At 47.5% G+C, this 25,823-nt stretch overlaps 1 protein-coding gene across 5 annotated transcripts in view; it reads left to right on the forward strand.

Annotated features, from left to right (window-relative positions):
• Positions 1-13,823: 13,823 nt before the first annotated feature.
• ATP6V1H (ATPase H+ transporting V1 subunit H) overlaps positions 13,824-25,823 on the forward strand; it is a gene marked incomplete at its 5' end in the record, with an annotated part of 123,765 nt that continues 111,765 nt past the window's right edge. For 2 of the 5 annotated variants that reach the window (XM_079901349.1, XM_079901347.1), the window contains one exon: positions 13,825-14,391. Of the gene's footprint in view, positions 14,392-25,823 lie in introns of all 5 variants that reach the window. The other 3 variants (XM_079901348.1, XM_079901350.1, XM_079901345.1) reach the window with 3 other exon arrangements.

Raw genomic sequence — 25,823 nt, forward strand, 5'->3', positions numbered from 1 at the left:
ATGTCTTTTTGTGACTGGCCTACGTCACTTAGCATAACGTCTTCAAGGTTCCTCATGTGGTGTCCCGTGTCAGACCTAAGAGGGAGGGTTTTGGGGGAAGACAGTGAGGAAGTGTCTTGGGAATGGCAACGGGAGCAAAGAGACACCCATCTGACTTCTAGGAGTGGACGTAAATGGTGCAATTTCAGCAGAAAAATGTCCCCGATTACCAGGGCCGTGGGAGAAGCGCTGTCCTCGGAAGAGTTGCCACACTTCAGGGAGAGACAAGAGGGGAGGGACATCGGGGGACAATGTGGAGAACTAGGGGCATCTTGCTGATGACTGACTGGGTCCCAGGGAGCACAGTGGGCGTGGTGGAGGGGCACCTGATGAGGTCATCACGGGACAAGCAGCCCTGCGCTGACCAGGATCAGAGAGGCCCAAGGGGGTTTAACTGGGGGCTCCTGCATGTCTCGGGCTCCCAGCCCACAGCTGGCCCTTCCAGAAGGACCGCTGGGAAACATGAGCGATCGATCAAGAATTTAAAAAGCCGTGTAGTGGGAACGTAGGAAAAGCCATCGTGGGCTTTTGAGTCAGAGGTCCTTCCAGCCTGACCTTTGCACTTGTGAGGCCTGGACCAAGTTCCCTCACCTTTCTAAGCCCCCCACCTCCTCATCTGTATGATATGAGCTACACTGAGATTTGATAGAAGTAGTAAATGAGAGAAGGTACACGAGAGGTCTCTGAAACCACGAAGTGCTAATCCAATGCCGTAATTATTCCTCTGACTTAGTACTTACTGATGACATTTAACGTAGAAGACCACGGCAAGTCCTTAAATTGTGTTCTAAGATCATAAACAAATTGATCCTATGCCTTTGGGTCTATATTTGGTGGAGTCAGCTAGCGAGGCCCCTCCCTGTTCGCTCTCAGACATCTGGCACCTTGACCATTCACCAGCCTACGAGCAACCTCAACCGCCTCTGAGGGAAGGCAAGCCGTGACCAAAGCAGCTGAGAAAAGCTAAGGATGGGAGGACTGGAGAAGGGGGTGTAAACCTGCTGGCCTGTCAATCAGAGCGAAAGAGCACTTTTGTGCTGTCACTGGGAAGCCTGAGGACGGCCCGCTGCGGACGGAGGAGGAGGAGGCGTGGGCCCAGCCCTGGCTTTCCCACCATTAGGCTTTGTGACCTCAGCCATCGGCCACCTCCCTGGGCCTCGGCTTTCTCACCTGCAAATTGAAGGAGGAAGGTGCTCACTAAGCTCTTGTTATTCTACGATGCTGTCATTCCCTGGGCGAGCTATGCAGACGTTACCAAATGAAAAAAGCCAGATATCCAAGGCCACATACTGGGCTTCCCTGGGGGCGCAGCGGTTGACAGTCCGCCTGCCGATGCAGGGGACGCGGGTTCGTGCCCGGGTCCGGGAAGATCTCACATGCCGCGGAGCGGCTGGGCCCGTGAGCCATGGCCGCTGAGCCTGCGCGTCCGGAGCCTGTGCTCCGCAACGGGAGAGGCCACAACAGTGAGAGGCCCGCGTACCGCAAAAATAAAAAATAAAAAAAATTAAAAAGGCCACATATTATATGATTCTATTTATATGAAATGTCCAGAACAGGCAAATCTGTAGAAACAAAAAGTAGATCAGTGGTTGCCAGGGGCTGCAGGAGAAAGAGACTTGGTGAGTGACAATTACCTGTGGTAAGTTTCTTCTTAGAATGATGAAAATGTGAAAATGTTCTAAAGTGGATTATGGTGATAGTTACACACTGTGAATATACTAAGAGCCTTGAACTCTGCATGTCTCATGGGTGTGACCTTACATAAATCACTTGCCTGAGTTGAGCTTCTGTTGGCCAAGTCATTCCCACTTTCTGTTTCATGAAGTGCATGTGAGTCAGGTACAGTAGCTAATTGGGCACTGTTCATTTCACTGGGTATGACAGTGGCATTCCATGACTGACAGCTGAGACACATCAGAAGAGGAAAGAAAAATAAACAAGGAAGAAGGGAGAGAGAAGACAGCGGGGACTGGCGGCCATGCTGTGCTGGTGTGCCTCAGCACAGAGATGATGCTGGGGAGACAGGGATGAGAGCATCCCACAGCGCTGGGGCATGGTCCATAAGGGGACCAGTGCCGAGCTCCGGAGGGAAATGCTACATCATAGCCCAGAACCACGGTCTATCAGAAATCCTAAAGTGTGTATTTGGGGGGAAAAAGTGCCACGGAAATCCTTTCCCTGCACGTCACAGTGCAGATTCTGCACAATTGGAGCTCTCGTGGACGTCTCAGACGCCAGCGTCTAAACGGACTCAAGTCCCATCCCCTGCCCCCGCTGTTTCCTCCCCTGTCTGCTTCAAGTCCATCCACGGTGCACCATCCACTCACATCCCAGGAGTCACCTAGACTTTTCTTTTCACCTCACTCATTGGTAAGCTTGTGCCCTTCCCTCCAAACCCACTGCACACCCTCCAAAATGCATCTCCCTCTGCTCTATCCCCCAGATTTTTGGCTACAGTGGCAGAGATGAGTAGTTGCAATAGAGACCACATGGCCCTCAAGGCCTAAAATAGTTACTGTTTTAAAATAGAATCCAGACTTTGTTAGTCCCCTCCTGTGGCCGTCAATGGTAATGCATGACACCAGAATGAAAACTCTATCAGAGGCTGCTTTTTCCCCTAACAATCTCCCACGAATGCACAACTTCCCCTCGGTCTAAGTGAGCAAAGGTAGCAGTAACCACACCTTACTCCATTTACTCTGTGGAGCTGTCCCCGCGCAGACTCAAATCCACGCCGTCCGGCTCCAGGCACGGGTCCCTCTCAACACCCGCACAGTCTCACCCTTCGCACCACAGCTGTGCACAGGCTACGGTCAGACAGACTGGGGTTGTTTTTGGACACCCATCAGTGGTCTGCTGCTGGTCAGAACGGGCTAGGGGATACACCAGCACACGGTCACCTTGGTTCTATACTGCCTTCGTGTTCCCAAGACAGTTCCCGGCGGCCGGGCCGATGGGACGTCTTTGTCTGCTGTTCCTAGGGGTGTGTGACAGGATCTCTGTTCCTCAAGGTTTTGGTTTTCTACAATTTGCACCAAATTATCTCCTGAATTTTAGGTCCCCACGCCCTCGGCATGAAGTGTTCGATGGCTAGTGCGCTGAACAAGCAGACCTAAAGTTGAAATGGATCGAAATGTTTAAGGGTTGTGCATTTTGGACTCTGTAGGGAACCACAGCCATTCGATTCTCCTTTTGTGAGAACACATAAGGCAGTCAGACGCGGGGATTTAGGAATAAAACCCCCATCCTAAGGGATGCATAAAAAGGCTCATAAAGGACCGATTTCCATTAAAAAATAATCTCTGTGCAGTCTCCTGATTCTCAGACTACTTCTGATATATTTTAACAAATATGTGCTCTATCTAACTTAGAATTTATAGTTTTATTTCCTTCATGATTTGGAACAGATCATTCGAAGATAAGGGAAAAAATAATATGTCTTTTGGGGGTTAGTTTATGAGATGTGTTTACCACAAACAGGTTAGTTATGCATGTTATTAGATTTTGCATACTTTTTTCATACCTCTTTGTGTCATTGTATTCACCCTCCTTTAACCCACATTTATTCCACCTGGTCTGGTATGCTGTTCAGTTGTTTTTGTTAATAAGTACTTCATTTTGCCAAAAGAACAGTACAGAACTTCCAAGTCATTTAAAGGTCTAAAAATAACTTACTTGCTTTAGCAGAAACTTAGCTCTAATGAGAATTTGATAAATTCTAGCTTGTTGTAAACTAGACCCCATACTTCTTTTTTTTTTTTTTGGCCTCGCTGCATGGCATGCAGGATTCTTAATTCCCTGACCAGGGATCGAACCCATGCCCCCTGCAGTGGAAATGCAGAGTCCTAACCACTGGACCGCCAGGGAGGTCCCGAGACCCCATAATGCTTGTGCCTTGATTTAAATCTGCGTACAGATTGTAAAGAGTGCAGGCAGATGCTAGACCCGCAAAGCCGGCTCTTATCACACTAGAGAACTAAACACAGATGCATCTTGGGCCTCAGGGATGCAGGCCGGAACGCTGTCCTGAACGCTGTCCCACTGGCTGGGGAGGGGGCGGGCTTCCGGAGAGGCCTGCTACTCCAGAGCCATCCAACTGCCCCCAGGACTACTATTTCCATTCTAAATTTAGAGTAGAACTTAATTGTTCCCATATATTAGTGAGGTCTTTTTTTAAAAGAAACAAATGCTGAAGTCAAAATAAAAGAGCAGAGGGGTAACAGGAAATTTAATATAAAAATTAATTATATTTAAATACCGTGGAGATAACATTAAAATTACTCACAGACCCCACAGACTCTCCTCTGCAAAGATCAACAACCAGCTGTCCTTTCCAGAAAACACTGTTAGCCTTTTCTTCATATTTCCTAATATGGTCTTCTTGTTGCCAACATCTTATAATAAACCCTAGTGGATATAACACCAAGTAGCTAGATGTGAATTTTGCTGAGAGCAGACTGCTTTGGATGTCATTCTTCCTGCCACTAAAATTTATTTATTTATGTACTTGGATTTATTTGGTCTAAAAAGAGAAGGATTTTGGCAAAATATGAGTGCATAAACTTACTTAGTAATATTTTCATAGATATTGTTATAGGTATCGGCATTTCATATCAAAGAACTTTTTCAGCACCCTGTTTGAATGGTAAAAGTTTCAGAACCTGTACCAGATATAAATATATCAAAATATGTGTTTAAAATCAGATTATCCATGTTCAGGGGCCTAAAATAATGATGGATGAATATTAGAGGAATAATGATAACAGCTACCACTTAACTGAATACTCTCGTGAACCCTCTACTGTTCATTTCTTGTTATAAAGTAAGTGTAATTATCCCCGTTGTACATCTTTGGAATCTGAGGCTCACAGAACTAGCAAGAAAGTCAAAATTCAAACCCAGTTCTCTTTCATTCCAGTGCTCATGCTTTTCACATCACACAACTGCAACCTGAAGCAGGAAGAGCTGCAGGGATTATAATGTACTTCTTTTCCTACTAACATTTTTTTTTTTTTTTTTTTTTTGTGGTACGCGGGCCTCTCACTGTTGTGGCCTCTCCCGTTGCGGAGCACAGGCTCCAGACGCGCAGGCTCAGCGGCCATGGCTCACGGGCCCAGCTGCTCAGCGGCATGTGGGATCTTCCCGGACCGGGGCACGAACTCGTGTCCCCTGCATCGGCAGGTGGACTCTCAACCACTGTGCCACCAGGGAAGCCCCCTACTAACATTTTTAAACTCACAAAACATGTATTGCACTTTATATTCATACACGGCAAAATTTTTAATGTTCATTTTCTAAATTGCATTGGAAACAAATGATACTATAGAAAGATAAAAAATGTGATTCAAAGATAGAAGAAAAAGAAACTTAATTCAAGAAAAATGGTAATAGGTCAGCTCCTGAGCAACAACTAAAAATGTTAGATGGATAACTGAAATCCCATTTCTAAAGACATCAAAGAGCTGTGGAGGCAAAAAGGCTGAATTAACTAAAGTGTCTGAGGGAGAGCTCCTCCCCAGGGAGCAGTCTGTCACCATGTGTCTCCTTCCCAGAGGGCGTATGCGGACTCAGGGCATGGGCTGAGGCTAGAGTCTCAGATGGGAGAGCACGTCTCCCTTCAATAACAAGGTCTCCCTCAGACACACGGCTGCCCTCCTCGTGACCTTTACCAGACTGTGGAAGCCACCTGTGGAAGGCGGGGGCAGAAAGAAGCCTCTGAAGGTGAGTCTCCTGGTCTTTCAAGACTGAGGAGATTTAGGTTTCAGCCTAACTGAAGCCCATTAGGCTCTAAATCCGGAAGCCCAGGAGAAAACACCTGAAGAATGGGAAGTAACCGAGATTATGTAAGTCTTAAGTAAGTCTTACTAAAATTGCAACCCGTCCCAACCCATTTCAATACCTGTTAGGACTGAAGTCATCAGCTACTCACTCTCACAGAGCAAATCCCTCCAAGGGAGATTCCTTGTTGGTGGAAGATGTAATCCAAACCTACACAGTTTCTTTATATATGATGTCTACATACAACAAAAATTACTAGATACATGAAGAGACAGAAAAATGTGATCAATGATTAAAAAACAAACAACAGGTACAGGCTCATAAAAACCTCAACACTGGATTTAGTAGGCAAGAATTAGATGAAAAAACTGATGAAAACATGGAGAATTTCATCAGAAAACTGAAATGTATTAACAAGCATCAAAGGGACATACTACATTTAGAATAAAACAGTTTTTGAAATTAATGATCACTAGATGGTTTAACAGAAGACTGGGCACAGCAGAAGACAGGTCACGTGAACTAAAACACACGTTAAAAGAAAGTATCCAAGTTGAAGGAGAGACAAAAAATGGACAAAACTTAGGATCGAATAAAAGACATACGTATGATTTGAGTCTCAGAGCAGGAGAGAAAGGGAGAAAACTGCTAAGAAGCAATATCTGAAGAGATATTGAGTGAAAAATTTCCAAAGCTGATGAAAGAGATCAGTTCACAGATACAAGGAGCCCAGTGAATCCAAAGCAGGACAAATATAAAACCACACCTAGGCACACTGTGTTCAAACAGTGGCAAGCCAAAAGCAAAGAGAAAAATTTTAAATGAGCCAGAGAAAGAAGACATGTCACCTTCATAGAAGCATGACTTTTCAGCAGAAACTACAGAAGTCGAAAGGTGATGGAATGAGAGTGTAAAGGTAAGACACAGATTGGGATTTGCAATACACACACAGAGAGAGAAACAGAGACACACACACACATTTTTGACAATAACTTATATCCAGCATATATTAAAAACTCGTACAAATCAATAAGAAAAACACAGACCATACAACAGAAAAATAGGTCAAAAACTTGTAGAGGCAGTTTACAAGAGAAGATACACAAATGGCTGAAAAAAGATGCTCAGCATCATTAGTAATCAGGGAAATACAAACGAAAACCACAACGCTAAACCGCTATGGACACCAGAATGACTACAATTAAATCCGTGTACAATACTAAGTGCTGGTGAGGATGTGAAGCAACATATGTTGCTGGTAGGGGTGTAAGTTGGTTTGGCGCATAAAAACCGCCAGTATCTAATAAAGCTAAACATATACTGGGTCTATTACCCAGCAATTTCATTCCTGAGCATCCAATGGAAATCAGGGCTTAATGTTTATCAAAAGACATGAATAAGAATGTTCACATAAGTATTATTCACAGTGGAAACAACTCAGATGTCCTTTAGGAGTGGAATGGAGGGACTTCCCTGGTGGCGTAGTGGTTAAGGATCCGCCTGCCAAGGCAGGGGACACGGGTTCGAGACCTGCTCCGGGAAGATCCCACATGCCGCGGAGCAACTAAGCCTGCGAGCCACAACTACCGAGCCCGTGAGCCACAAATACTGTAAGCCCACGTGCCTGGAGCTCGTGCTTTGCAAGGAGAGAAGCCCGTGCACCGCAACGAAGAGCAGCCTCCACTCTCCGCAGCTAGAGAAAGCCCGCGCACAGCAATGAAGACCCAACATAGCCAAAAATAAATAAATTAAAAAAAAAAAAGAGTGGAATGGATACGTGAACTGGGGTGTATTCACACAAAGGAACACTGCAGTGAAAAATAACAAGATATGCAACAACAGTGAATGCACAAGAGGGGATCTTATAGATACAGGTTGAGAATATCCTGTATCTTGATCTAGAGCAGTGGTGAGCCCCCAGGGCACATTTGGCAATGCCTAGGGACATTTTTGGTTGTCATTTCCAGGGAGGGGATGCTACTGGCATCCAGCGGTAGAGGACAGGAATGCTGTTAAACATCCTGCAACGCACCGTTCAGCCTCCCACTGGGAGGGCGTCAACCCAACATGTCCACAGTGCTGAGGCTGAGAAGTCCTGATCCAGACAGTGGTAACACGAGGGTAACTGAGAACGTGTACATTTTACTATAAATTATAACAAACGAAGCTAAAAAAAGCAGGACTCTCACAAAAATAGCTACAGTTCCTCACTGAAATTTAGAAAACGTACATGAAACTTCGTTTCCATTTTATAAATAGTCTAATTTATTAAAGAGTCCTAACCACCTGAACTTGCCAGGAATTGCATTAAGCCTGGAAGAACTAGACTCTTCGTGTGCAGTCCCTATTAAATGGAAAGAAGTATCTACACCTTTCTATAGAGCAGGAGATGCACAAAATATAATCTGGGTCATCACAGAAATGGATATTTGTAGAAACACAATAAGGGTATATGGTAAAGTCCATACATCTGGGTTTCTCTTGCATCCACTACAATACAAATAGAGAAAAACATACATGTACTTTTAAAAACAATAGTCTCATAACCTTGATTCCAAGGATAATAACTTCTTGCCATTATTTATCAACAAGGCTTTTACATAAATTTAGGAATCTACTGGTCCCTTAAATCTTATTATCACCACACCCTGAGACATAAAAGTCACTTAGAAGTGTTGGGTAGGGCATGGGTTGCACAGTTCTTTCCAGTGTCTTGCAGAAACGGAACAGCTATACAAGCCTGTGTGGACCTAGCCAAACAGCCCCAAAAGGGCTGGAAGTGCTGGGTGTGTTGCAGCCTTAGAACGACGGGCACCACAAACTCGTGTTCTAGCTCTGGAGCAAACACCGTCCAGTTAACATCAGAGGTGACAGGGGCACAAACAGAGACAAACCAGAGAAAAAGATGCTTCCCTCCGCTTCACCGTTGGGCTGAGGTGCACGTGGTCAACCCAGGACCTCAGGAAGTCCAACTGCTGGGTGACTTTGCATGAGATGCTGTTGTCTAAAATCCAAACACTGATATGTACTTGAGAAGGATTTTACAATGTAAAGTAAAATTAATTAATAACTAGAAATCGAGCATTCCCAAACCATCAAGGTCAACTGGCTGTAATAATCATTGAAATAACTCGAGTGAAATATCACTGCTGGGCAACACAGCATATTACTCATTCTTCACAGATGACTCCCCATGCAAATAGCTGAAATCTAATCAGCTGGATTCTATGAATTCATAATCACGGAATATCACCTTGGGCACTCAGTCATATAAGGCTTTGCCGTGAAGAGCTGCTGCAGAAGCCCATTCAATGGTACTGGGAACGGACTCACCCCGTGCAGCGCCGTCTAAACTCTTGAACTGGCTGCTCAAGGTAACATTCAGGGATCATCTCAGAAGTGTCGGGTAGTCAGTGACTCACTTGTACTGTACTAAATGCTAGGCTCTGACTCGGCGTGAACCCTATCAGTTGCTGCTGACACTATAGGTATTTGAATAGAAGCTCACACTGTGAGTCACCTGGTCGCTGTACAGAAAACAAATCGGCAATATTCCCAGTTGAACAGTGATTCACGTTATAACCATAATGGGACCTGACTTGATACGTGTGATTTCAAAACTCAGTTCTGCTGGACCGGCTTGGGAGCCTGCTAGAAAGTCACTCCCTGCTTAATGCCCTGGATTTCTGTCTAAGAACATGTGTCCAGAGAGGCAAAATCAAGGGTAAGACGTCGCGCTCACGACTGGAGAGAACCATGGTTTCCTTCTTCAGGGACGCAGGCACAGTTCCTAGAGTGCCTTCCCTGGCAGACACAGCATTCCTGTAAATAACTTTGCAAGGCCAGACACTCATGTGAAAAGCTCTGCCGTGTAATTTCTAAACCGCTTATGTGAGGTCTGGACCTTTAAGCCACCAGCTGCGTCTGTTTGTGAAAGGTGAATGTCATTAGACGGACACATGCAGAAATGAAAAAACAGCAGAACTTTCGGAACTGGTGTTCAAGTGTCTGGAACGAAACCAGTCACCTGGCAATTGCATTAAAATAAGAAAGCTTTTTTTCCTTTTTCACGCATGCTTGTCTACAAAATCTGGAATAATAAAACCTCCTGGTATGTAATCCTGAAAGACTTTCCTAAAAAGCTCTCTTACAGGAAAGACCTTCAAAGCCATCAGGAAGGAGATTTTTAAACATTTAAGAAAAGCTCAAAACTGATTTCTAATGTAAAACCGCTGCAAGGGATTAACAGAATATGCAGCCGAATGTGGGACCTTAAATTCTAACGCTGGCTCTACCTCTTGCTTGATCTGGGACCTTCCCATAACTCAAGCAAGTCATGTTGGTCGTATCTTCTGATGTGAGGGACCATGATAAAGTGGTCGGCCAGCAGTAGCCACATTACTGCCCGGCCTTTCTTATGTCGCTGATAACACATGCTTGTATATTTTTTCCTTATATCATACCTTCTGGTTTCCTATTTGTTAAAGGTTCATAAATCTGCAGTAAACAGGAAATCACCCGTGTGGTGTGTAAGAGGCCTGGGCAGAGCCAGAAGACCTAATTCTAATCCCATTTCGGCCTCTATTTAGCTGCAGATATCTGACCTTTAACCTCTCTGAATGTTTCCCCACCTGTAAAGTGAAGGAGGTAAATAAATAATCTGACTTTTATCATTCTATATTTTTGATATCAAGGGCATTTTGGCTAAAATGTTTACAATGATCTTAGACAAGTTAGCATGTCTAGCTCCTACATTTCCACATTCTCTTAAGTAAAACTGACTCCGGGCAATATTTTAATGCAGACATCAGATTTTCTGTATATACCATGACCTAATAAATAGTTTTAATGCATATCTGTTTTGCAAAGTGAAATATTTTGAAGGTTAGAGATAATTTTCTTAAAATGCTATTTGAATCACTGCATATAAATACTTCATAATTATTTGAAATAAGAGGGCCCAGATGATATAGAAATGTATTGTTTTTAAATTTAGATACTGACATAGAAAACATTTTCTAAACATTTTCTATTTTTCTAATTTTGACGGACATCTTCTATTTCATCACATATACTCTTTATAACAAACAAAATGTGCATTTTGTCCCTGATCTTTTAATATTTTGAAGTCTACTTAGCCAATTTAGCATGGACATCTTCTATTTTGACGGACATCTTCTATTTCATCACGTATACTCTTTGTAACAAACAAAATGTGCATTTTGTTCCTCATCTTTTAATATTTTGACGTCTACTTAGCCAATTTAGCACCAATACAATAACAATAGTAATAGTAACTTTTGTTTGGTGTGTGTCAGAGCTCTGCTGTATTAATTTACTGAATGCTGGCAGCCAACCTGTGAGGCAGGTATTTTTCTTATCCCCATTTTACAGATGATAAAACTACGGCACCGAGAGGTTAAGCAACTTGCCTGAGGTCACACCGCTAGGCTGAGATTTGAATCTAGACAGTTACTGAGTCCAGGGCTCTTACCCAGTAGGCAATACTGCCCCTCATATGCGATACTGATACTGATACAAAAGACGCCACTTAAGGAACAGGAGATAAACCGGAAGAAGCCCAGTAGAAAATCAGGTTGTGAGCAAAAAACTAAGAGTTTACAGATAGAGTCTTTCCATGACACATCTCCTTTGCGAAGGCGGGGGAGGAATTCACACCATTTCGTGAACTCGGACCCCTGTTTGGTCAATTCCACAATCTGGAACCACCAGAAGTGAAAGAAGCCAAGCCACGCAGCGGCCCTGCGACCTGCGCTCCAGAGGAGGGGGGGCTGACCCAGGACGGTAACGAGACGGTGCAGAAGCTCCCCGCCTCCGGGGCCACCGCGAGCACCCGCGGGCGAGTGACTTCTGCTGCCCGCCCGCGCTGCGGGCACCGGCTGCGGTCGCCGCAACCCGCGATCTCCGGCCGATCGGCTGGGCGGGGGCGGACAAAGAGCGCTCGGCCTCGGCGGGATTCTCCCGAGGAAGGGATGTGGGAGCGAGTTCCCTCGGAGCGCCCGCCCCCTCCCGGCCAGAAACTCGGCCTCGGCGCTCACTCCTCCACCCGGCCAGCCTCGGGGGGCGCGAGGGGCTGAGCTGCTGGCGAGGCCGCGTCGCCCGCCCCGCGCCCGCCCGCCAGGGCTCTCCTCGGACGCTGGCGACTCCCGGGGGCTCGCAAGCCGATCGGGTCCCCGCGCCCTGCCCTCCCCAGACCCCTCCCCCGCCGCCCCCCTCCCCCGCTGCCCATCCCTTCCCGCTCACTCCCCCCGCCGGGGGAGGGCCCTGGGCGCACCAGCCAAGCCCGCCGGAAGCCCGCCGCCTCTGCGACCCCTCCCCCGCCCACTCCGCCCACCCCCGGGGGAGGGACGTCGCCGCGCCCGCCGACCCCCTGAAGCCCAGTCCCTGCCGCGCGCCGCCGTCCCGGAGGTCCCCGCAGCCCGGGCGCCAGACTCGTTCCAACTTCCGAGCGTAGCCCCGAGAGCGCGGAAGACTCAATCGCCGGGTTCCTGCAAGAAAAATACCCGCGGCGCCCGCCTCCCCCCCCTCCCGCGGCTCGGGCAGAGCGTGGGGACGGTTCTGTCCATTCGGTTTTCCGAGCTTCAGTGGCGACACCGAGTCAGGCCCCCGGGGTCCGCGGCGGGCGCCCGCTTCCCGCCCGGCTCCTTGGTCCCCGCCGTAGTGGCGCGTCTCCGCTGCGATTCCGGGAGCGTCTCCGCTTCCTTCCCACCTGCGCTCAGACCGCCCACCTCCGGCGCCCGGGGTTTCCCCGGTCTGTTTCAGGTGTCAGTAGCCCACCCACTCGCTGACGCCGGGCCACAGAGGTCGAACCGTGCGGACGCCCCGGCGGAGCCCCTTGAGACACGGTCACACCCCAAGCCCCGCACGCCCTGCACGCTGACCCGCTCCCGCCACCGTGGTCCAGCCGAGCGTGCGCGCCCCGCCCGGCCCCGGCCACGGCCACCTCCCGGCCCGAAGCCACAAGGCGAGTCCGGGAGGGAGAAGGGGGCGTTGAGGAAGTGGGTACTCACGCTTCCACCGTCTGCCCCGCGAGCCCGAGGGGGAGCTGCGGCCCGCGCGCCTCCGTCGGCCGTGCGCATGCGTCCCGCGAGTGTCTTATTTTTATGATAATTCTAGGTGCTGCCCTCGCTACGCCCGCGAACGCTCTCCCCGGCTTTCCTCTTCCTCCGGCTCTCCGTCTTTCCTGTCGCCTTCTTCTCCCCCCCCTCGCCTCTGCCTCTCCCCGCCCCTCCCTCCCCCCTCCCCGGCCGGGCCACCCAGGGCTCGCTTCCCTCCCGCGGCGGCGCGCTCCTCTGCGGCGGGGCGGGGGTCCCCATCCATGCCGGGACTGTGGTTCCCTTCTTCAGCCCCGGGTTAGGAAGAACCGAGAGTGTGGGCCCCGCAGAGCCCCCTCGGCTCTCCCTATGCTTGGGCGCGCGGGAGAGCGCGCTGGGATCTTGTGAATGGAGCGGGCGGGGGGAGGCACCCGTGTGTGCGCGCGGGGTGCGCGGCGCGCCGGGGTGGTCGTACCCGGAGGGTCCGGCCGTGGACTCTCCGCCTCTAGAGGCCGGTCCCCATCATCTCCCTTTTCCCGGGGTGCTTCTACAGCTCTATCCCCGCCCCACCCTGCTGCAGCCTCCGCCTCCGGAGGTACCAAACTGGAAAGGGGTTCCTCGCCCCCTCCCCGCCTGCCGGAGCCGAAGGTCCCACCTGGCTGGGTGGCGGGGGGCGGTGGCTAACTCCCGAGTCCGGGGAAGGGGGGGACCCGGAGGGTGGCGGGAACCCCGCCGCCGACCAGCTCTGCGGGCACGGAGCCCTGGAGCCCCCGGTGTGCCCTCGGGAGACGCTGTCCGATCTCCGGGCCGTGCGCCCGAGATCGGCGGGGTAAACTGAAGCTGGAAGCCGACCTGACACTAAAATAACATCACGTCATTTCCTCCCTGGCCTCCCGAGCGCGCCGTAGCCGGGGGCTGGGGAGTGGGAGCGCGAGGAGGGGGCGGAGGCTCGTCCGGGGGAGGCTTGGAGGAGGGGCAGGAGAGCGACGCGTGAGTTCGGGAAGCGGCTTCGGAGGGGGGCTTCCCCCCTCTTCCGTAGGCTCTGGGAGGAAGTGGCCCGAGAAGAGTTGCTTCGAGGGTCTTCTGGGGGGAGGGATGTCCGGCGGGCCGCCGGCGCCTTTTCCGTGAGCGTTCTCGGCCGTGTCTCGACCTTCCCACCCGCCTCCCTCCCCTTCTCCCCTTGCTGGCGGGATCCCCTGCTCGCCCCACGTGGAGTGGGTCAGTTGGGGTTAGGGAGGAACCCGGGAAACTGGCGTCCCGCTGAGGCCGCGGATTGGGCGGCGGAGAGCACAGTACTCACGGGCCTGGGCGGGCTCTGCCCGGCGCCGGCGTCCTCTTCCCGGGGCAGGCGTCCCCCTGGGGGTCGGCCGGGCAGTGCCAGAGCTGCCCTGAGCAGGAGCGAGAGGCGGCCCGGCCGCTCCTCCTGCCGCGGCGCGAGCCCAGCGGCTGGCAGGACGGGGAGGAGAAGAGAGAAGTCCGGGCGCCGCAGGGGAGCCCCAGGAAGGGGTCGCTGGAGAAGGTGAGCGAAGAAGCGCGCGAGGCCGGAGAGCGTGCCGGAGAGGAAGCCGAGCAGCTTCGGGGCAGCGGGCGAGCCTGGGAGCTGTGCAGGGCCGGCGGCGGGCAGGGCGAGAGGAGGGGGAGGAGAGAAACAAAATCACACACCGTCACTGTCGGGTCCCGCTACAGACTGAAGAAAAGGTGCAGAGTGCCAGTTACTGCGGCATTTCGAGGCGTTACTTTCGGGGTGCAAGAGAAGGTCGGTGAGAGCAAAAGGAAAGGCCTCTGCGTAGCAGGGGAGATCCCCTTCTCTCCTTCCTCCCCTCTCTTCCCTGCTTCCCCTCCCTCCCATTCTCCCCCCACCCCTTTCAAACTCCTTGCTACTCAGAGTGTGGTCCCTGGGCCAGCAGCTTGGATAATACCCAGGAGCTTGTTGGGAATGCAGAACCTCAGACCCTATCCTGACCTACCGCATGAGAATCGGAATGTTAACATTCCCAGGGAATTCGTAGGCACCTTCACTGTAAGGTGCCGTGTACAGGAGCGTCTGTGTTCACCTCTCTTGGTTCTTTCGACTTCGGATGAAGATCTCCCAGTTCACTTTTGCAGTTCTGGCTCTGGCTCTGCCTCCTCTTTCCCCTGTCCTTTCCCACCTTCCAAAGTGTCCAGAGCTCTACCAGAAGTTGGTATGAGGTTAACTAGGTCCTTGTGATAGGTGTCCATGGGAGGCTTGGATACAGGCAGAAGATGAGGGGTCCTCAGGCTGGGGGAAAAGGGACTGGCCATGTGACTTTGGTGGTGCTGGGTGCGGGGGTCAGGGGAGACCAGGACTTAAGAGCACAGTCTGCAGCCCCCCTTTCCACACTCGCTGTGTCCATCTTATTTCCCCGAACACAGGCCTTTCCACCCTCCACTTGTTGCTTGGGAGAGCTAAGCGGCCGAGGTTAAGATAAAAGTATTATTTTCTTGGAAGGCATAGGGAAACATTAATTTAGAAGTCAGAGGCCCAGGGGTCTAGACTCATCCTCGAAATGAACTCCATTGGCAAACCTTGGGAGATTCTTTATTCTTTGAGTTGGTCTGATTCATTTACGAAGTAAAGGATTGAACTCAGTGGCTTATTAATTAATTAATTAATTTATTTATTTATGGCTGTGTTGGGTCTTCGTTGCTGCGCCCGGGCTTTCCCTAGTTGTGGCGAGCGGAGGCTACTCTTTGTTGCGGAGCGCGGGCTTCTCATTGCGGTGCCTTCTCTTTTGCGGAGCACGGGCTCTAGGTGCGGGGGCTTCAGTAGTTGTGGCGCGCAGACTCCGTAGTTGTGGCTCGCGGGCTCTAGAGTGCAGGCTCAGTTGCTCCGCGGCATGTGGGATCTTCCCGGACCAGGGCTCGAATCCGTGTCCCCTGCACTGGCAGGCAGATTCTTAACCACTGCGCCACCAGGGAAGTCCCTCAGTGGCTTTTTAAGGTCACCCGCCTCGTTCAGGCTCTCGTTTTGGAGCTCTCAGGGCTTCTTGGTCCACTAATACTTAGTGAAGTTACAAACAGGAACCTAACTCAGCCAATCCAAACAGCCCCCTCAAGCAAAACAAAAAGGCAATTTAATCTGTTGGTGAAGAGCGAGAGAAGTGGTTGCCAAGAAAAATGAAGGGGAAGGCGGGAAGCCGCGAAGGCGAGGGACCGGGCGGCGAGGCACGGGTCCTCGGGGCGCGGCTGCCGCTCTCCAGGGTCCTGACGGCGGGAGCGGCCTCGGGGGCTTGGCGCGGTCCCCCCCGCTCTGCCTTGGCTGGGCCCGGCCCGCTTTCTTCCGCCTGTGGATGTCTTGTGGGAAGCGGGTGTCGGAAGGAACGCGGAAACCTAGCAACCCATTCTCATGCATGAGGCTCTTCCTGGGCCGCCGCCGGCCGCGTCGGCTGATTCGTCGTTCCCTCGTTTGTATGCGCCCGGCGAGAGTGGAACTCGCTTTGCATTTCCGAGTAAGTTCACACTCTTTCGCTTCCCCTCATTACCTTTTCCTAGAGAACGGGGTCGTTCTCCCGGTATTTTCTTTCTCCGCGTGCACACGGGCCTCTCCCCTCCCCCGCTCTCTGGACAGGCGCCGCGTTTATTTCAGGGGTTGGAGCTGGGAGCCCAGGAGGCTCCTGGATAAGCGCCAGAAGCTCGCTCGAGGGGGAAATGAGCGATTCGGAAAACGCTCGGAGCGGGACTCGGCGCCCAGCGTCTGTCTCTTGGGGAGGGCCGCAGGCGCCTCGCCCCTGGCCGGGGTGGGTGGGAAGGGGGGCTCGGCCGCGGCGGCGCCCCTGGACGCGGGCGGGCCGCTGCTGACCCCGTGCGCACCTGCGGGGAGTGTGGGCCGTCAGCCGCGTCCGCTCCAGCGCGGTGCCCGTGGCCGCAGGCACCCCAGCGGACGCGGCCCCGGGCAGGAAGGACCGTATGCTAAGCATGCCCAGAGAGAAGCGCCGCGGTCCCCGGTGGCCCGGAACATGACGGCTCCGCCCGCGGCCTTTCCGACCGGCTTCAGGCAACGTGCTAGAGCGAGGCGGAGAGCGCACGCCCGGCTGCCGGGGCCCGAAGGGCACGCCCCCGGCCTTGCGTGGGTCCGGGCGTTTGCGTCTCCAGCTCAGGTTTCGAAATGGTTTTCCGAGAATGTGTGAACCTGTAACCTGACTCTCCCCCTCCCGCCCCAGCCCTGCTTCCCCAGCCGCTTGACGCCCCTTGCTGGGCACGCTTCATTAGGCCTTGCGCTGCGCTCCGAGACAGACGCTTGGGAGGGAAGCAGGGGAAATGTTCCGGCAGAAGGGAAGTCCCTGACTCAGCCCCAGAAACGCCAAGCCCGGCTCCTGTGCGTCTCCGGAGAACTTCACCTTTTCCTCTTCCCTGGCGTGGTCTTTTCCCTCCGGATGAGCAGCCGGCTGCCCAGTTCTGTCTCCTGTCTTTGCGAGGGACGGAGGCTTCTCTGACTGGCGGGGCTGTGAAGCATGACCGGTGTCGGGTGCTGAAACGCGTCCACTTCCTTCGGTCGTTCTAGCAAAGTCAGAGCACGGAGTGTCAATGTAGCCACAAAATTCGATCTGAGAACCGTTATCTGAGGAGAGGACCTCAGCCGCCGGCGGTACTGATCACTCCAAAAAGCCCTGTCTTCCTTTCAGGCCAGATTCTAGATGACGGTCTGAAGGTTTCAAAAACTTAGCCGCCAAAGGGAATCATCTTGGCATCCGTATTCCTGAAAGCACTGCTCCTTAGGGATCCGGAAGACTTAGGGAGTACCTTATTCTGATCGAGTATCCACTCGCCTAATTGATCATGGTGGTTACTGAACCATGCAGAGGAGAAAATCACCACACCCCTAATCAATACCAAGAAAGTCTCACCCCTTTAAAAGGCAAATTGAAAAATTTTCATTCACCCCTAAATAGTACCCTTTCATAAAGGAAACTTCCATGGCAGAATTAACCCACTTTATTACCAAAACATTCTGAGAACTTTAGAATTAAAATCACAGTCAGAATGGAAATTAAAATTAGATTTAATTTTATGAGATGACCTACTCTTTTCCTGAACTTTATTTAAAAAAATTCTATTTTGCTGTGGTTTAGCCGTACTATGCATTTTAATTTTCTATTGTTTAGAGAAGTCATTTTTCCACTTGGATCTAAGAATCTAATTCAGAGTGATTGAAAACTATAGAGGCAAATCTTTGCTTGTACTGACTGTAAATCATGCAGATGGGAAAAGCAACAATATATAAGACAAACAGATCATGGATACTAGAGTCACAGGTTAATATTAATTTGAGGCCAACTGAACAATTAAACGTTTCTATTAAGGTTCACTTAGAATTTTAATGTTGCTAGTGAAAGTACAGCTGTTAAAAAGAGTACCTCTGCAGCTCTTAATTACTCTGACTTCATTCTCTTAATAACTTTCTAAGGCTTATGGGGAGGTGTCATAAGGAGATGTGGAATGATGGAACAAAGGTAATGAGGAAGGTGGGCCATGAACAGAAGTGGAGTGCACCAGAAGTGAGGGCCACTTAGGTGACGTGTGTGTGTGTGTGTGTGTGTGTGTGTGTGTGTGTGCGCGCGCGTGGGGAAGGGAAACACTCCCAGGCTCTATCTCCTCTGTTTTCGCTGAGATAACAGGGCCTTCTGCCACCCTGCCAGTATTCCAAACCAAGTGAGGAGCTTGGGACAGGAGGTGGGTCTTTATTTGAATGTATCCATATATTTATTTGAATTATATCCCAAACTGAACTCTGATTTTCCCCTCCAAACTTTCTCCTCCTGCAATCTTCACCGTCTCAGTAAATGGCAACTTGATTATTTTAATTCAGGTCAAAAACATTGGAGTATCCCTGACTCCTTTCTTTCTTTCATACTCTTCAGTCAAATCCAACTGCTTCTCATATTGTCTTTTTTTTTTAAATCTACTTAAAAAAATAAATATATTTATTTCTTTTGGACTGTGTTTGGTCTTCGTTGCTGTGCGCAGGCTTTCTCTAGTTGTGGCGAGTGGGGTCTACTCTTGGTTGTGGTGCGCGGGCTTCTCATTGCGGTGGCTTCTCTTGTGGAGCACGGGCTCTAGGCACGCAGGCTTCAGTAGTTGTGGCACGCGGGCTCAGTAGTTGTGGCACACAGGCTTAGTTGCTCTGCGGCATGTGGGATCTTCCCGGACCAGGGCTCGAACCCGTGTCCCCTGCACTGGCAGGTGGATTCTTAACCACTGTGCCACCAGGGAAGTCCTGCTTCTCATATTCTCTTAACACAGCTGTCACTCTGTGTTATAGGCTGAATTGGGTCTCCCTCAAATTTGTCTGTTGAAGTCCTAACCCCCAAGACCTCAGAATATCACCTTATTTGGAAATAGGGTTGCTGCAGGTATAATTAGTTAAGATGAGGTCTTACTGGAGTAGGATGAGTTCCTAATCCAGTATGACTGGTGTCCTTATAAAAAGGGAAAGTTTGGACACAGACAGGTACCTAGGAAGAACGTCATGTGAAAGTGAAGGCAGAGATCAGGTGACGCATCTACAGGCAAAGGAATGCCGAAGGTTGCCGGCAAGCCACCAGGATCGAGGAAGAGGCACGGAACAGAGTTTCCCTTAGAAGGAATTTGGCCGCAAGACTGAAACATAGAAACCGTCCCTGAGTTTCCAGCCTGCTTGGACTGCCCTGTGGATTTCAGACCAAGACTGAAGCATTAACTCGTACCTGAATTTCCAACTCTTAGCTGAATTTCCAATCTGTAGGGCTGGCTTGCCCTGCAGATTTCAGACTTGCCAACCTCCACAATCACGTGAATTCGGTTCTTTAGAACCCCTCTCTCTCTCCTTCATTTATCTATCTATCTCTCTCTCTATCACATGTATATCTTATTGGTTCTGATTCTCTGGAGAACCTTGACAAATACACCCTGCTACAGGTCTCATCTTTCACCTGGACTATTGGAATAGCCCCTAAGTGGTATTTTTACTTCCCTTTTGCCTCATTTTCCCTCATAGTCTAATCTCAGTACTGAAACCAGATATATCCTTTACAATGTAGGTCAGTTTCTGTCACCCTGTAACCCTAACCCTAACCCTAACCCGAACTCCAAACTTGCTATTGGCCACTTTTTTCAGAGTAAAATCCAAAGTCCTTGCACTCCCTCTCAAGGCCCTACATGAATGGTGCCACCCTACCTCTGGGATATCCTCTTCCTATACACCTGTCCCTGTAATACTGGTTTTCCATAGAACCTATTAGCATCTGACATACTACATGTTCACTTGTTTATTAGTACCATGTAAGTAGTTAACTTTTCCCCTTTTGTTCTTGGCAACATCCATAGTGCCTAGAATAGTTCTTGGCCCTTAACGAAGTGCTTGATAAATATTTGTTGGACAAATGAATTAAAAAGCAAACAAATATTATGCAGCCATGAAAAGAAATGAAATTCTTTTTTTTTAATTTGAATTTTATTTTATTTATTTTTGTATAGCAGGTTTCTTATTAGTTATCTATTTTATACATATTAATGTATATATGTCAATCCCAATCTCCCAATTCATCCCAACCTACCCCCCGACCGCTTTCCCCCCTTGACGTCCATATGTTTGTTCTCTGCATCTGTCTCTATTTCTTGCTTGCAAACCAGTTCATCTGTACCATTTTTCTATATTCCACATATATGTGTTAATATACTATATTTGTTTTTATCTTTCTGACTTACTTCACTCCGTATGACAGTCTCTGAGTCCATCCACGTCTCTACAAATGACCCAATTTCGTTCCTTTTTATGGCTGAGTAATATTCCATTGCATGTATGTACCACATCTTCTTTATGCATTCCTCTGTCAGTGGGCCTTTAGGCTGCTTCCATGACCTGGCTATTGTAAATAGTGCTGCAGTGAACATTGGGGTGCATGTGTCTTTTTGAATTATGGTTTTCTCTGGGTATGTGCCCAGTAGTGGGATTGCTGGATCATATGGTAATTCTATTTTTAGTTTTTTAAGGACCCTCCATACTGTTCTCCATAGTGGCTGTATCAATTTACATTCCCACCAACAGTGCAAGATTGTTCCCTTTTCTCCACACCCACTCCTGCATTTGTTGTCTGTAGATTTTCTGATGATGCCCATTCCAACCGGTGTGAGGTGATACCTCATTGTAGTTTTGATTTGCATTTCTCTAATAATTAGTGATGTTGAGCAGGTTTTCATGTGCCTCTTGGCCACCTGTATGTCTTCTTTGGAGAAATGTCTATTTAGGTCTTCTGCCCATTTTTGGATTGTGTTGTTTGTTTTTTTTAATATTGAGCTGCATGAGCTATTTATATATTTTGGAGATTAACTCTTTGTCCATTGATTCGTTTGCAAGTATTTTCTCCCATTCTGAGGGTTGTCTTTTTGTCTTGTTTATAGTTTCCTTTGCTGTGCAAAAACTTTTAAATTTCATGAGGTCCCATTTGTTTATTTTTGTTTTTATTTCCATTATCCTAGGAGGTGGGTCAGAAAAGATCTTGCTGTGATTTATGTCAAAGAGTGTTCTTCCTATGTTTTTCTCTAAGAGTTTTATAGTGTCCAGTCTTACATTTAGGTCTTTAATCCATTTTGAGTTTATTTTTGTGTATGGTGTTAGGGAGTGTTCTAATTTCATTCTTTTACATGTAGCTGTCCAGTTTTCCCAGCACCACTTATTGAAGAGGCTGTCTTTTCTCCATTATATACCCTCACCTCCTTTGTCATAAATTAGTTGACCATATGTGTGTGGGTTTATGTCTGGGCTTTCTATCCTGTTCCATTGATCTATATTTCTGTTTTTGTGCCAGTACCATATTATGTTGATTACTGTAGCTTTGTAGTATAGTCTGAAGTCAGGGAGTCTGATTCCTCCAGCTCCGTTTTTTTTCCCTCAAGATTGCTTTGGCTATTCGGGGTCTTTTGTGTCTCCCTACAAATTTTAAGATTTTTGTTCTAGTTCTGTAAAAAATGCCACTGGTAATTTGACCGGAATTGCATTGAATCTGTAGATTGCTTTGGGTAGTATAGTCATTTTCATAATATTGATTCTTCCAATCCAAGAACATGGTATATCTCTCCATCTGTTTGTGTCATCTTTGATTTCTTTCATCAGTGTCTTACAGTTTTCTGAGTACAGATCTTTTACCTCCTTAAGTAGGTTTATTCCTAGGTATTTTATTCTTTTTGTTGCAATGCTGAATGGGATTGTTTCCTTAATTTCCCTTTATAATCTTTCATTGTTAGTGTGTAGGAATGCAAGAGATTTCTGCATGCCAGAAGCGGGTGGCACAATATATTTATAGTAATGAAAGGGAAGAAACTACAACAAAGATTACTCAACCCAGCAAGGATCTCATTCAGATTTGTTGGAGAAATCCAAAGCTTTACAGACAAGCAAAAGCTAAGAGAATTCACACCACCAAACCAGCTCTACAACAAATGTGAAAGCAACTCTAAGTGCGAAACACAAGAGAAGAAAAGGACATACAAAAACAAACTCAAAACTATTCAGAAAATGGTAACAGGAACATACATATCGATAGTTACCTTAAATGTGAACAGATTAAATGCTCTAACCAAAAGATACAGACTCACTGAATGGAAACACAAACAAGACCCATATATACACTGTCAACAAGATACCCACTTCAGACCTAGGGACACATACAGACTGAAAGTCAGGGGATAGAAAAAAGATATTCATGCAAATGGAAATCAAAAGAAAGCTGGAGTAGCAATACTCATATCAGGTAACGTAGACTTTAAAATAAAGAATGTTACAAGAGACGAGGAAGGACACGACATAATGATCAAGGGATCAATCCAAGGAGAAGATATAACAATTATAAATATCTATGCACCCAACGTAGGAGCACCTCAATACGTAAGGCCAATGCTAACAGCTATAAAAGAGGAAATTGACAGTAACACAATAATAGTGGGGGACATTAACACCTCACTTACACCAATGGACAGATCATCCAGACAGAAAATTAATAAGGAAACACAAGCTTTAAATGACACAACAGACCAGACAGATTTAATTGACATTTTTAGGACATTCCATCTGAAAACAACAGATTACACTTTCTTAACATTCTCCAGGATAGATCACATCTAGGGTCACAAATCAAGCCTCAGTAAATTTAAGATAATTTAAATCATATCAAGCATCTTTTCCGACCACAGTGCTATGAGATTAGAAAACAGTTACAGGGAAAAAAATGTAAAAACCACAAACACATGGAGGCTAAACGATTCATTACTAAATAACTAAACGATCATTGAAGAAATCCAAGAGGAAATCAACAAATACCTAGAGACAAATGACAATGAAAACACGACGATCCAAAACCTATGGGATGCAGCAAAAGCAGTTCTAAGAGAGAAGTGTATAGCAATAAAGTCCTACCTCAAGAAACAAGAAAAGGGGCTTCCCTGGTGGCACAGTGGTTGAGAATCCGCCTGCCAACACAGGGGACATGGGGTCGAGCCGTGGTCTGGGAGGATCACACATACCGCAGAGCAACTAAGCCTGTGTGCCACAACTACTGAGCCTGCAGGCCACAACTGCTGAAGCCTGTATGCTTAGAGCCTGTGCTCCACAACAAGAGAGGTCATCGCAGTGAGAAGCCCTCGCACCGCAATGAAGAGCGGCCCCTGCTGGCCACATCTAGAGAAAGCCCGCACAGCAAGAAAGACCCAATGCAGCCAAAAATAAATAAATTAATTAATTAAACTAATCTATTAAAAAAAAGAGAAAGAAACAAGAAAAATCTCAAATAAACAACCTAACCTTACACCTAAAGGAACTAGAAAAAGAAAAACAAACAAAATACAAAATTAGGAGAAGGAAAGAAATCATAAAGATCAGAGCAGAAATAAACGAAATAGAAACAAAGAAAACAATAGCAAAGATCAATAAAACTAAAAGGTGGTTCTTTGAGAAGATAAACAAAATTGATAAACCATTAGCCAGACTCATCAAGAAAAAGAGAGAGAGGACTCAAATCAATAAAATTAGAAAGGAAAAAGAAGTTATAACGGACACTGCAGAAATACAAAGCATCATGAGAGACTACTACAAGCAAGTCTATGCCAATAAAATGGACTACCTGGAGGAAGTGGACAAATTCTTAGAAAGGTATAACCTTCCAAGACTGAACCAGGAAGAAATAGAAAATATGAACAGACCAATCATAAGTAATGAAATTGAAACTGTGATTAAACATCTTCCAACCAACAAAAGTCCAGGACCAGATGGCTACACAGGTGAATTCTATTAAACATTCAGAGAAGAGTTAACACCCACCCTTCTCAAACTCTTCCAAAAAATTGCAGAGGAAGGAACACTCTGCAGCTCATCCCATGAGGCCACCATCACCCTGATACCAAAACCAGACAGAGATACTACAAAAAAAGAAAATTAAAGACCAATATCACTGATGAACATTGATGCAAAAATTCTCAACAAAATACTAGGAAACAGAATACAACAACACATTAAAAGGATCATACACCATGATCAAATGGGATTTATCCCAGGGATGCAAGGATTCTTCAATATAGGCAAATCAATCAATGTGATACACCATCTTAACAAATTGAAGAATAAAAACCGTGTGATCATCTCAATAGATTCAGAAAAAGCTTTTGACAAAATTCAACACCTATTTATGATAAAAACTCTCCAGAAAGTGGGCATCAAGGGAACCTACCTCAACATAATAAAGACCATTATATGACAAACCCACAGCAAACATCATTCTCTGTGGTGAAAAACTGAAACCATTTCCTATAAGATCAGGAACAAGACAAGGTTGCCCACTCTCACCACTATTATTCAACATAATTTTGGAAATCCTTGCCACAGCAATCAGAGAAGAAAAAGAAATAAAAGGAATACAAATTGGAAAAGAAGTAAAACTGTCACTGTTTGCAGATGACATGATACTATACGTAGAGAATGGTAAAGATGCCACCAGAAAACTATTAGAGGTAATTAATGAATTTGGTAAAGTTGCAGGATACAAAATTAATGTAAGAGTTTCTGCTGAGAAATCAGCTGTTAACCTTATGGGAGTTCCCTTGTATGTTGTCATTTTTCCCATGTTGCTTTTAATAATTTTTCTTTGTCTTTAATTTTTGTCAATTTGATTACTATGTGTCTTGGCCTGTTTCTCCTTGGGTTTATCCTGCCTGGGACTCTGCACTTCCTGGACTTGGGTGGCTATTTCCTTTCCCAAGTTAGGGAAGTTTTCAACTATAATCTCTTCAAATATTTTCCCAGGTCCCTTCTCTCTCTCCTCCTTCTGGGACCCCTATAATGTGAATGTTGGTGCGTTTAATGTAGTCCCAGAGGTCTCTTAGGCTGTCTTCATTTCTTTTCATTCTTTCTTCTTTATTCTATTCCACGGCAGTGAATTCCACCATGCTGTCTTCCAGGTCACTTATCCATTCTTCTGCCTCAGTTATTCTGCTATTGATTCCTTCTAATGTATTTTTCATCTCAGTTATTGTATTGTTCATCTCTGTTTGTTTGTTCTTTAATTCTTCTAGGTGTTTGTGCTTTGATTTTTTTAGGTCTTTGTTAAACATGTCTTGCATCTTCTTGATCTTTGCCTCCATTCTTTTTCCGACCTCCTGGATCATCTTCACTATCATTATTCTGAATTCTTTTTCTGGAAGGTTGCCTATCTCCACTTCATTTAGTTGTTTTTCTGGGGTTTTATCTTGTTCCTTCATCTGGTACATAGCCCTCTGCCTCTCCATCTTGTCTGTCTTTCTGTGAATGTCGTTTTTGTTCGACAGGCTGCAGGATTGTAGTTCTTCTTGCTTCTGCCGTCTGCCCTCTGGTGGATGAGGCTATCCAAGAGGCTTTTGCCAGCTTCCTGATGGGAGGGACTGGTGGTGGGTAGAGCTGGGTGTTGCTCTCGTGGGCAGAGCTCAGTAAAA

This window comes from Stenella coeruleoalba (assembly GCF_951394435.1).
Source record: "Stenella coeruleoalba genome assembly, chromosome: 17".
Taxonomy (NCBI): domain Eukaryota; kingdom Metazoa; phylum Chordata; class Mammalia; order Artiodactyla; family Delphinidae; genus Stenella; species Stenella coeruleoalba.